This window comes from Moschus berezovskii, chromosome 8 (genome assembly GCF_049115385.1).
Source record: "Moschus berezovskii isolate FMDL1 chromosome 8, NW_MosBer_1.0, whole genome shotgun sequence".
NCBI classification, from domain to species: domain Eukaryota; kingdom Metazoa; phylum Chordata; class Mammalia; order Artiodactyla; family Moschidae; genus Moschus; species Moschus berezovskii.
In genome coordinates, this window is record NC_142467.1 from 103,877,934 (window position 1) to 103,889,412 (window position 11,479).

The following is an 11,479-nucleotide window of genomic DNA, read 5'->3' on the forward strand; positions in this document are numbered from 1 at the left end:
CTAACACGACTGAAGTGACTGAGCACATGTCATTTTACTTACTGATCTAAATAAATGAATCTACAGGTGAACTCACAAAACAAAAAGAGACTTACAGACTTAGAGGACAAACTTACAGATGCCGTTGGGGGGAAGGGATAGTTAGGGAGTTTGGGATGGACATGTACACACTGCTATATTTAAAATGGGTAACCAAAAAGGTCCTACTGTACAGCACAGGAAACTCTGCTCAGTCTTATGTAGTAGCCTGGCTGGGAGGGGAGTCTGGGGAAGAATGAATACATGTATGGCTGAGTCCCTTTGCTGTTCACCTGAAAGTATCACAACATTGTTAATCGGCTATACCCCAATACAAAATAAAAAGTTTAAAAAAATGTAAACTGGAAAATTTAGATTATTACTTGAAATGCTGATTATATTTTAATACACATTAAATAAAATGCATATAGAAATTAAAACTTGCCTATCCTTTTACCAATACCATATATACACAGGGCAGTCTGGAAACTGTGATTTTCATGAGTCTGAGGAACATTTGCCTTTGTAGTCCCTTCCTCCATTAAAATATACAACAAAATTAACCTACAGGGGTGTGATGGGGTGGGTGGGAGGTTGAAAGGAGGTTCAAGAGGGAGGGCACATATGTATACCTATGGCTGATTCATGTTGATGTATGGCAGAAACCAACACAATATTTCAATTATCCTTTAATTAAAAATAAATAAATTTCTAAAAAATATTTTACAACTGCATTGGTATAAAAGTGAATATATTATTTTGGAGCTTGATAAAGGTGATTGCTGTACAATGTTGCAAATGAACTAAATGCCACTGAATGCCATTTTAAAGTTGAGGGTTGTTCTGTGTACATTTCACTCCAGTTTTTTAAATAAATATATTAATATTATATATTAAAACATTTTCTTCAACCTGAAAGTTAAATCATTTATTGTCATTTTAAAAGAAGCACAAACAGGAATTTCAGTGGTTAAGACTGCCCTTCCACTTTTTGGAGAGCATGGGTTTGATCCCTGATCAATGAACTAAGATCCCACATGCCATGCGGCTCAGCAAAAAAAAAAAAAGCATAAACGTTTGCATGGGTCCCTAAAAGTATTGTGGGCCCTGGGCACCTCCTATTCTGGAAAGATAAGCAGACTTGCCTATATGACCTCACAGCAAGTGGCAGTGTCTCTAGTGTAGGCATACTGGAAATTCTGTTATCCCTCTAGATTAATTCCCAGGCAAAAGGCTAACCACAAGAGATAGCATTGCCCAGGCTCCCTTGCCAGTGGAAGCCAGTGGAAAACAGCAGAATGGAAATTGGGAAAAGATGGAGATGCAGCATTCTTCCAGCTCCCCCTGCCAGGCACATGTTTGGCAGTGACTGGCTTCCCAGGTGATGCAGTAGTGAAGAACCCACCTGCCAATGCAGGAGATGCAAGAGATACGGGTTTGATCCTTGGGTCAGGAAGATCCCCTGGAAGAAGAAATGGCAACCCACTCCAGTATTCTTGCCTGGAAAATCCCCTAGACAGAGAGGCCTGGCGGGCTACAGTCCATGGGGTAGCAAAGAATGTGTGGACACCACACACAGGCACAGCTCCCATCAGACAATCCTCTGCAGCTGTTGGACATTTGGACATCTTCTTTGGAAAATGACTATTTAGTTCCTCTACCCATTTTTCAGATTGATTTTTGTTGCTGAGTTGTATGAAATCTTTATATATTTTGGATATTAACCCCTATCCAATGTATGACCTGCAAAGTTTTTCTCCCCTTCTGTAGGTTGCCTTTTCATTTTGCTGTTGTTTTGGTTTTGGGTTTTTTTGCCGTACAGAAGCTTTTAAGTTTGATGTAGTACCACTTGATTATTTTTGCTTTTGTTGTTTGTGCTTTTGCTGTCATATCAGAAAAAAAAAAAAAAAACTCATTGCTGGGACCAGTGTAGAGGAACTTCTTTCTAGCATTTTCTTCTAACAGTTTTATGGTTTCAGGTCATATATTTAAGTCTTATGCCCAATCAATCCATCCAGTCCTGTCGCTTCATGGCAAATAGACAGGGAAACAATGGAAACAGTGAGAGAGTTTATTTTGTTGGGCTCCAAAATCACTGCAGATGGTGACTGCAGCCATGAAACCAAAAGATGCTTGCTCCTTGGAAGAAACACTATGACCAACCTGCTGCTGCTGCTGCTAAGTCGCTTCAGTCGTGTCCGACTCTGTGCGACCCCATAGACAGAGCAGCCCACCAGGCTCCCCCGGCCCTGGGATTCTCCAGGCAAGAACACTGGAGTGGGTTGCCATTTCCTTCTCCAACCTAGACACATATTAAAAATCAGAGACATTATTTTTCCAACAAAGGTCCATCTAGTCAAAGCTATGGTTTTTCCAATAATCATGTATGGCTGTAAGAGTTGAACTAAAAAGAAAGCTGAGCACCAAAGAATTGATGCTTTTGAACTGTGGTGTTGGAGAAGACTCTTGAGAGTCCCTTGAACTGCAAGGAGATCCAACCACTCCATCCTATAGGAAATCAGTCCTGAATGTTCATTGGAAGGACTGTAGCTGAAGCTGAAACTCCAATCCTTTGGCCACCTGATGCAAAGAACTGACTAACTGGAAAAGACCCTGATTCTGGGAAAGATTGAAGGCAGAAGGAAAAGCGGACGACAGAGGATAAGATGGTTGGATGGCATCACCGACTCAATGGACATGAGTTTGAGTAAACTCCAGGAGTTGGTAATGGACAGGGAGGCCTGGCGTGCTGCAGTCCATGGGGTCACAAAGAGTCGGACATGAGTGAGTGACTGCACTGAACTCATTTCAAGTTAATTTTTATAAGAGGCATAAAATTGTTATTTGGTCGCTAAGTCACATCCAACTCTTTCGTGACTCCATGGACTGTAGCCCAGGCTCCTCTGTCCATAGGATTTCCCAGACAAGAATACTGGAATGGGTTGCCATTTCCTTCTCCAAGTGATCTTCCCAACCCAGGCAACAAACCTACATTTCCCACATTGGCAGGCATATTATTTACCCCCTGAACCACCAGGGAAGCCCAGTATAAAATGGGGGTCAGATTTTATTATTCTGCACATGTTTAACCAGCTTTCCCAACATCATCTGTTAAAGAGTGCCTTTTCCCACTGAGTGTTTGTGGCTCCATTGGCATGATAAAATGCTACTGCTACAGTGGCAATCATCTTTCTGTGTTGGCCAAAAACTTCGTTCAGATTTTTCCATACCATCATATGGGAAAACCCAAAGGAACTCTTCAGGCCAAACCAATATTATACAACATATAAGTATATCAAAACAACATAGCGTACATCTTAAATGTATCCAGTGTTATGTATCAATACATATCTCAATTATAAAAGTAATAAAGATGGTTCTCTGTTACAGCCACAGCTCTCCCCAGGTCTCCCTCTCGCTCCCTCCCCGCCACTCCCCTATTCTTGCTGTTCCCTGAGTGTTGTACCAACTTTACTGGTTTAACCTTGTAAATTGTCCTTAATTTTCAACTCCCCTTTTTGAGTGTGCTGTCAGTTTCCTGACAGACACACTAGATTCATCTGACTCCTAGAGGGAAAAAAAAACTCTCCAAACCAAAGGAAGGCAGTAAATATTGTATCCTGTGCTGAGCTGTGCATATTCAGGTTGCCTGGATGGCTGGAGAACTTGGCCTTCCTCAGCTACTCTCTGATCATGGTTTCAGATTCTTCTCCTTGCCACCCTTTCCCCAAGCCCTAATCCCAACCCCAGTGCCTGAATTCATCCAGATCAAGTGGGAGTCTATCAGAGATAGACCAATAGCTAGTTCCCTGAACTTTTTTGGGGGTGGGGGGGAGCGGTGCTGCCACTGGCTGAGCAGCTACTTTTCTGAGATCACTGCCTTTCTTGTCCTCTTATGCACCCCGCATTTCCCAGGGATAGGGTATCTGCCTCAGCTTTCCAGGCTCTGCTTCCTTCAGCTCCAAGTCCTAGTTCCAAAGTCAAACCCCAGTTGGGATCTTGCTCCAAAGGATTCTGAAATCACGATGGTGTTTTTCAGCTGGCTGTGAAAAATCCCAGATAGGAAACCAAATATGCGATTACTCCCTCACCTCTAAGATGCATGTTCCCAGTCATCAAGAAGTATTGTGAAGCTTGCCCATGGGTTGAAAGGAGTTATTCAGCTGAGATGTGAACTCATCACAAAAAATCCAGAGTTAGTTTGTCTATTTCCTATGTCTTCCTTAAGAGAAACAGCAGGGATGGACAAGCCATTGTCCAAGGGTCAACTCTGGCCCGCTGCTTGTTTTTGTAAATAAAGTTTTATTGGCACATAGCCATCCTTATTTCTTTATTCTCTACACCTACTTTCATGCTACAACGGTGGAGTTGGGTTGCTGGGACAAAAGAGATTTTATGGATGTCCATACACTATTGCTGGTCCTTCACCGAAAATTTTTGCAGAACCCTGGCCTAGAGGAAGAGCACACATGAGCTCTTTGTTTCAAATCCAACTCCACCTTGCAGGACCCAGTCACTTTCTATGTGATTTGATGACTCGATTCATGTGACACTTAGCACCTAGTGAGCGTGAAACAGATGACAACCACAGTTAATAAAAAGCATCAGTCCAACAGACATATGACTGAAGACAGAGAAAAACATTGACAGGAAAGAGAGTTTTCTCATCAGTCTTGCACAGTCTTAACATTGCCAAGCAGTGTTTGACTTGAAATGTTTTTCCCAGGAATTTGGCCTCCACGTGGCCCCTTCTCAGTCTCTCTTGGACCCCGGGGGGCTTCTCCCCTCACAACTGGTTCTCTCTTGTCTAGCCTTTCCTGGTCCTGGGCCTTCTCTTGGCCCTGCTTCTTAGGCTCCTGATAAGGCAATGACCCTACCAGTGTCCCCAATATCTGCAGGAGTTCAAAGACAAGTGCCCCACCTGCTTCCCTCAACCTCCAGACTTTCAGATGTGATGAGATGTGAAAGCCACCCTTCTCTCAGAACCAAGGAGAAGAAGAAGGAACTTCTACATTCTAAAGCTGAAGCAAACTACAATGGGCAAACGAGGATGCTTTCCATGCATTTTATCTCAATACTCTGCTAGCCTGAGGAGTGAGTGAAGGGAGAGAAGGAGAAGGAGGAAATCACACACATTACACACACTTGAACACACAACCTCACACACCTCTTATGTACAACTGACACTTACACAACTACACAAAGACACACAGTCTCACACACACAGAACTGTTCAACATACAACACACACAACTTCAGAAATGCAACTCCAGGCATTATACTAAGTGAATTAAGTCAGAAAGACAAACACTGCATATTACTTATATGTGAAATCTAGAAAACACAACAAACTAGAGAACATAACAAAAGAGAAACAGACTCACAGGTTTAGAGGACAAATTAGTGGTTACCAGTGAGGAGAGTGAAGCGGGGAGCAGCAACTCAGGAGTAGGAAGTTATATAGACAAATTATTGTGTATAAAATAAGATATAAGGATATATTGTACAACATAGGGAATATAGCCAACACTTCACAATAACTATAAATGAAGTACATGTTTAAAAATTGTGAATCACTATATTGGATGGGTGCTCAGTCACTAAGTCGTGTCCAACTCTTTGCGACCCCATGGACTGTAACCCACCAGGCTCCTCTGTCCATGGGATTTTCCAGGCAAAAATTCTGGAGTGGATTCATTTCCTTCTCCTGGGGATCTTCCTGACCCAGGGATCAAACCTGCATCTCCAGTTTGGCAGGCAGATTCTTTACCACTGCGCCACCTGGGAAGCCCCTATTGTATTGTATACCTGTAGTTTATGTAAAACTGTACATCAGCTTTACTTCAATTTAAAAAAAAGTAAAGGAGCTCTATTCATGCAGCATGTCATACAATTCCTATACACACAAACATACACACACTTGACATTCATGCACGCCATCAGACACAAAACCCCACAGTCCTCCTCAGACACACAGCTCCATACACACACACCTTCAGGATCTTGCACAACTCCCCTTGTAAATGAAGCTCTATACAGGCAGGTGCATAATACACACACACACACACAACTTGGGACACAAGACACAAAACTTCAGACATCGAAATTCCTTCCCACATTTAAACATTCAGCCTCACACATCTCTGTGGGTTGGCACTCCTACTCAAATTCAGTCTCACACACACACACACACACACACACACACACACACACACCATCACAACCACCACCCCCTCACAGAACTTCGGACCCAGTCCCCCCGCAGCGGTGGTCAACGTCTCAGCCACAATCAGGTCCCTCCGGATTGGAGGAATAAACCCCCTAATAGGGAAGGGAACCAAGCCTTGGAAAGGGACCAGGCATCAGGCAAAGATGGAAACCTGTCCACGGGTAGAGGCCACGGATAAGAGGGACAGGATGGACAAGAGCGGAGACGGGTAACCAAGGAGACAGGAAACTCACCAGGGCTGCAGGAGACGAGCGGAGGCTACGACTCTACGGGCAGGGAGCAGCTGAGACAAAGAGCAGATGAGATAAGAACGGGGGCGAAAGGGGGCTCCCCCGCCTGACCCCATGATAGGCCCAGCCGGCCCCGATCCCGCCTGCCCCAAATCTCGGAGCCGCGGGGCTCGCACTCACCAGCGCCAGGAGCCGCGGGGGCGGCCTTCCCGCGCGTCCGCCTGCGCGCTGCGCGGGGATGCAGGTGCCGGAGGCCAGCCAAGCGCCGGGCCGGGGCAACGGGGACCCGCCGGAGACCGCGCAGCGCCCGCTCCAGAACCAAAAAGGCCGAGGTACCGGCGCGGAGCCGCGACGCGCTGTGCAGCTGGTGGGAGCCGCGCCGGCCCCGCGTTCACGTGGGTGTGGGGGCGCCGGGCCGGTGGAGTGGGGGGGCGGGATCCCCTCCGGGATCACCCCCGCCTCCCCCGCGCCCAGCCCGGGCTCAGCAGCCGCGCGGGAGAAAGGGCACCGCGCGTTTGGGGAGGGGTGAGTGGCCTCCAGCGCGTCTAGCCCCCGCCCCCAGCTCGGAGCCGCGCCTCCGAGCCCCGGCCTCCCGCCGCCTCCCGGGCCCTCCAGACTTCTGACCGTCCCTGGAGAGCGCGGGGACCAGGCCTCGGCGCCACTGGGCCGGCGCCCGCATCCTGTCGGAGGTCTAGGGAAGGCGCGGCGCGGACTCGGCTGCCCGGCTTCTCCCTCCGAGTCCATCTTTGGCCACTTGGCCGCTGTGTGAGCTTGGGTCAGCCCGTCTCCCTCTCTGAGCCTGGTCTCCTCATTTAAACAATGGAGGTGACTCTGCCAACCCCACAGAAGATTGAAGCTGAGAAAATTAAAGTGAGCGTGAGCCTGGAAATCCTCCGTGCAGCATGAAGCCTTGTGCAAGTGGGAGGCAAATCACTGCTGGTAGCCTTGTAATTAATATTATTCTTTGCTCTCTTTAGGATACCCCGGGCAGTGTTGATTTTGCTTTTCTTCCCAAAGGCACTGATTTGGTCCCTTCCAGTATCTCCTACTAATTGCCATTTTTAAGAGTTGAGCACAGAGCTTGGCGTGTGATTAAAACCCCAGTATGTGTTTGCTGTTATTATTACCGAGCAATTACTTATGGCAACCTCCTAGTCTAGCCAGGCTCTTTTACACGTATTTAATCTTCACTCCTATGTAGTAGCTATCACTACCCTCAATTTGCAGATGAGGGGACAGGCTCTCAGAGAGGTTCAGTAACTGAACCAAGATCACACAGCCAGCAAGCAGTCACCCCAGTTCCAACTCTGTGCATATAGCCCCCACTTTCCTTCTTGACACAGCACCTTCTATTAATAGATAAGCAGTTCTCAAACTTAGCTGTACCTTAGAATAACCAATTGTTGTTGTTTAGCCACTCAGTCGTGTCCAGCTCTTTTGTGACCCCATGGAGCCCACCAGGCTGCTCTGTCTGTAGGATTTTTCAGGCAAGAATGCTGGAGTGGACTGTCATTTCCTTCTTCAGGGGATCTTCCCTAGCCCAGGGACGGAATCCACATCTCCTGCATTGGCAGACGAGTTCTTTACTACTGAGCCACCTAGAAAGCCCACTTTTACACCTGTGTGCTCAGTGGTTCAGTCATGTCTGATTCTTTTCGACCCTTTGGACTATAGCCCTCCAGGCTCCTCTGTTCATGGGATTTCCCAGGCAAGAATACTGGAATGAGTTGCATTTCATTCTCCAGGAGATCTTCCAGACTTAGGGATTGAACACAGGTCTCCTGAATTGGCAGGTGGATTCTTTACCACTGAGCCACCTGAGAGATACTAATAGTAGGGGAATAATAATAGGGGAAATTTGGGGTGGGGGTGGGGGTCAGAGGATATGGAAATTCTCTGCACTCTTTTCGGAGAAGGAAGTGGCAACCCACTCCAGTATTCTTGCCTAGAGAATCCTGTGGACCGAAGAGCCTGGTGGGCTGCTGTCCATAGGGTCTCAGCAGCTGGACACGACACAGAGTCAGACATGACTGAAGCGACTTAGCACCAGCAACAGCAGCTGCACTCTTTTCAGTTTTTCCGTAAATCTAAAACTATCCTAAGAAATTTTGTCAACTGATTAAAAAGATCATGGAAAGGAGTACTTCCCTGGTGGTCCAATGGTTAAGACTTTGCTTTCCAGTGAATGGGGTGCAGGTTCAATCCCTGGTTGGGGAGTTAAGATCCCACATGCGTAGTGGCCAAAACATAAAACAGAAGCAGTATAGTAACACATTCAACAAAGACTTTAAAAACTGTCCACATAAAAAAAATCTTTATTAAAAAAAAACTGAAAGAAATTATGGAGGATTCAAAAGAGTTTTTGTCTATATGTTATACTTACTAATCTTCACTGTATTGGAAATTAAAACTGAACATACTTAAATATTCATTTTAGGATAAAAATAAGTTCATTACATGTTAACATAAATAGCAGATTTTTATGAAAAATAACTATATTTTCCAAAACAAGGAAAAAGCTATGAAAGTAGCAATATTTTACACTTTCACAAATTGCTTTAATGTCTAACTTAGTAAAAAGAAAGCAAGCATTATACTTTGTGTACTCAGCCACTTTTAATTGAACATTAAGGGAATGTAGTATTTTACAAGGGCTTCCCTTGTAGCTCAGTCGGTAAAGAATCTTCCTGCAAAGCAGAAGACCCGGGTTTGATTCCTGGGTTCGGAAGATAGCCTGGAGAAGGAAGTAGCAACCCACTCCAGTATTCTTACCTGGAGAATATCATGGACAGAGAAGCCTGCCAGGCTACAGTCTTTGGGGTCACAAGAGTCGGACACGACTTAGTGACTAAGCCACCACCACCAGTATTTTAATCATAACTCTGCCAATATCTTTATCTAGAAGCTTGTTGCCATTTTTGTCTTTTCTGAAATTTTTGTCACCAAGAAAGGCAGGATGACATTTTTTTCCTCCCAGATTGAGTTGGTGTAGTGTATTCTTGGTTATCAAATGCTTATGGTTTTGAGACTTTGAAATGATAAATATTCATGATGTGTGAAACAGCATGATACATAACTGCATGATCTTAATTCCATAATAATGGATGCTTAGTTGTGAAAATACACAAATGAGACCTAGAAGGACACATTAAACAAGCCTGTGATTGTGAATGACTGTTTTTTGCTTCTTGTGTTTTTTGGTTTCCTATTATGCACGTTAACTTTTAAGAAATAAATGTTATTTTAAAAACCTTTGAAAAAAAAAAAGAAAGCAAGATTCTCATACAGTTGACCCTCCTTGTGTGAGAATTCCATATTTGTAAATTCACGGACCTGCTAAAATTTTTATGTACCCTAAATTCAATATCCATGGCACTTTCATGGTCATGCACAGAGTGATGAAAAATTTGAACTGGTTGACAACCCTCTACCTTCTTGTTTAAAGTGTCATAGCATACAAAATGTCCTTTCCACAATCTGTTTAGTGATACATTTTTCAAATTTTTGTGTTCTTTGTTGATTTTGCTGTTTGGAATGGCCCCTGGCCTAGTGCGAAAGTGCTGCCTAATGTTCTTTAGCACAGGAAGACTGTGTTGTGCTTCATGGAGAAAATCTATGTGTTAGATAAGCTTCATTCAAGCATGAGTTACAGTGCTATTGGCTGTGAATTCAATGTTAATGAATCAACAATATGTATCAAATAATGCGTCTCTAAGCAGAAACACCCAGATGGTTGGAAAAGATAGGAGTATTTTAATCAGCTGTTTAGGTTATTATACCTATTCTTTGAGATTGTACCGAGGCTTGACATGTTTTAAAAGATAGTTGCAGAGCAGAATCTGAAACTATCACTGAACCTTTACTACTCTATTAACATTACAATCCATGGAGTGCATCTTTTAACTATGGATGATTTTGAAACATCATTCACTAGTCACCTGAATTACACAGATCATCCAAGTATTAACACATTTCATTATTCAGTATCAAAAAGTAACATTTGTTAATCTGACTACCAATCTCATCAGAAAAGTCTTTAAGTGTTGGCAAGCTGTCAAGATTGCAGTAGTAAATACAAGTTTTTCAAAATTATAATTTTCCCTTAAAAGTCCAGATTTTATCATGGACAACAAACACTATATTCCTTGATGCTACAGACTCTTTCTTTCACTTCTGTGAAAATGTAGCCTTTCTCTTCCTAACTTATTTCACTTAGTGTGATAATCTTTAGTTCCAGCCAAATAATATTGCAAATGGCATTATTTCTTCCTTTTTTATGGCTGAGCAGTTGAATTGTACTCTTTCGAATGGTTAATTTCATGTTGTTAGAATTTCACCTTAATTTAAGGAAAAGTAAAGAAATGCCCAGAAAAACTCAAGAGTATTTCAATGCAGTGTTTTTAAAAATCAAATTAATGCAAAAATTCCACAGTGAACAAGTTATCAGCATTTCAAATAAAGACAAGATCAGAATTCCTGATTTTTCCTTGTGCTTCAGACTTTCGTATAGCTCAACTTAACACTCTTACTGATTCTGTCTTTAAAATAAACATTTTGACATTTTGCATACTGTGGATTTTTGCATTAATTCTGTGTGACTTTCTTTTGACTGCACCCAGTTTCAGTCACGGCACACGAGCTCTTTAGTTAGGGCATGCAGGCTCTCACTTGTGGCGTGCAGGATCTAGCTCCCTGACCAGAAACTGGCCCCCTGCATGGGGAGTGCAGAGTCTTAACCACTGGACCGCCAGGTAAGTCCCTCTGTGACTTTTTAATTATTAAAATTGGAATACTATTTATCTTTTCTATCAGAGAACATCCCTATTATCTCTGAATAGGGAAAAGATAACATAACCATATCTTCAAAGAGTAATTTTTAAATTATTTTAAAATGTTTTTATTTTATTAGAAAGTGGTTGATTTACAATGTTGTATTAGTTTCAGGCGTACAGCAAAAATAATCAATTATACATATACATATATCTACTCTTTTTAGAATTTC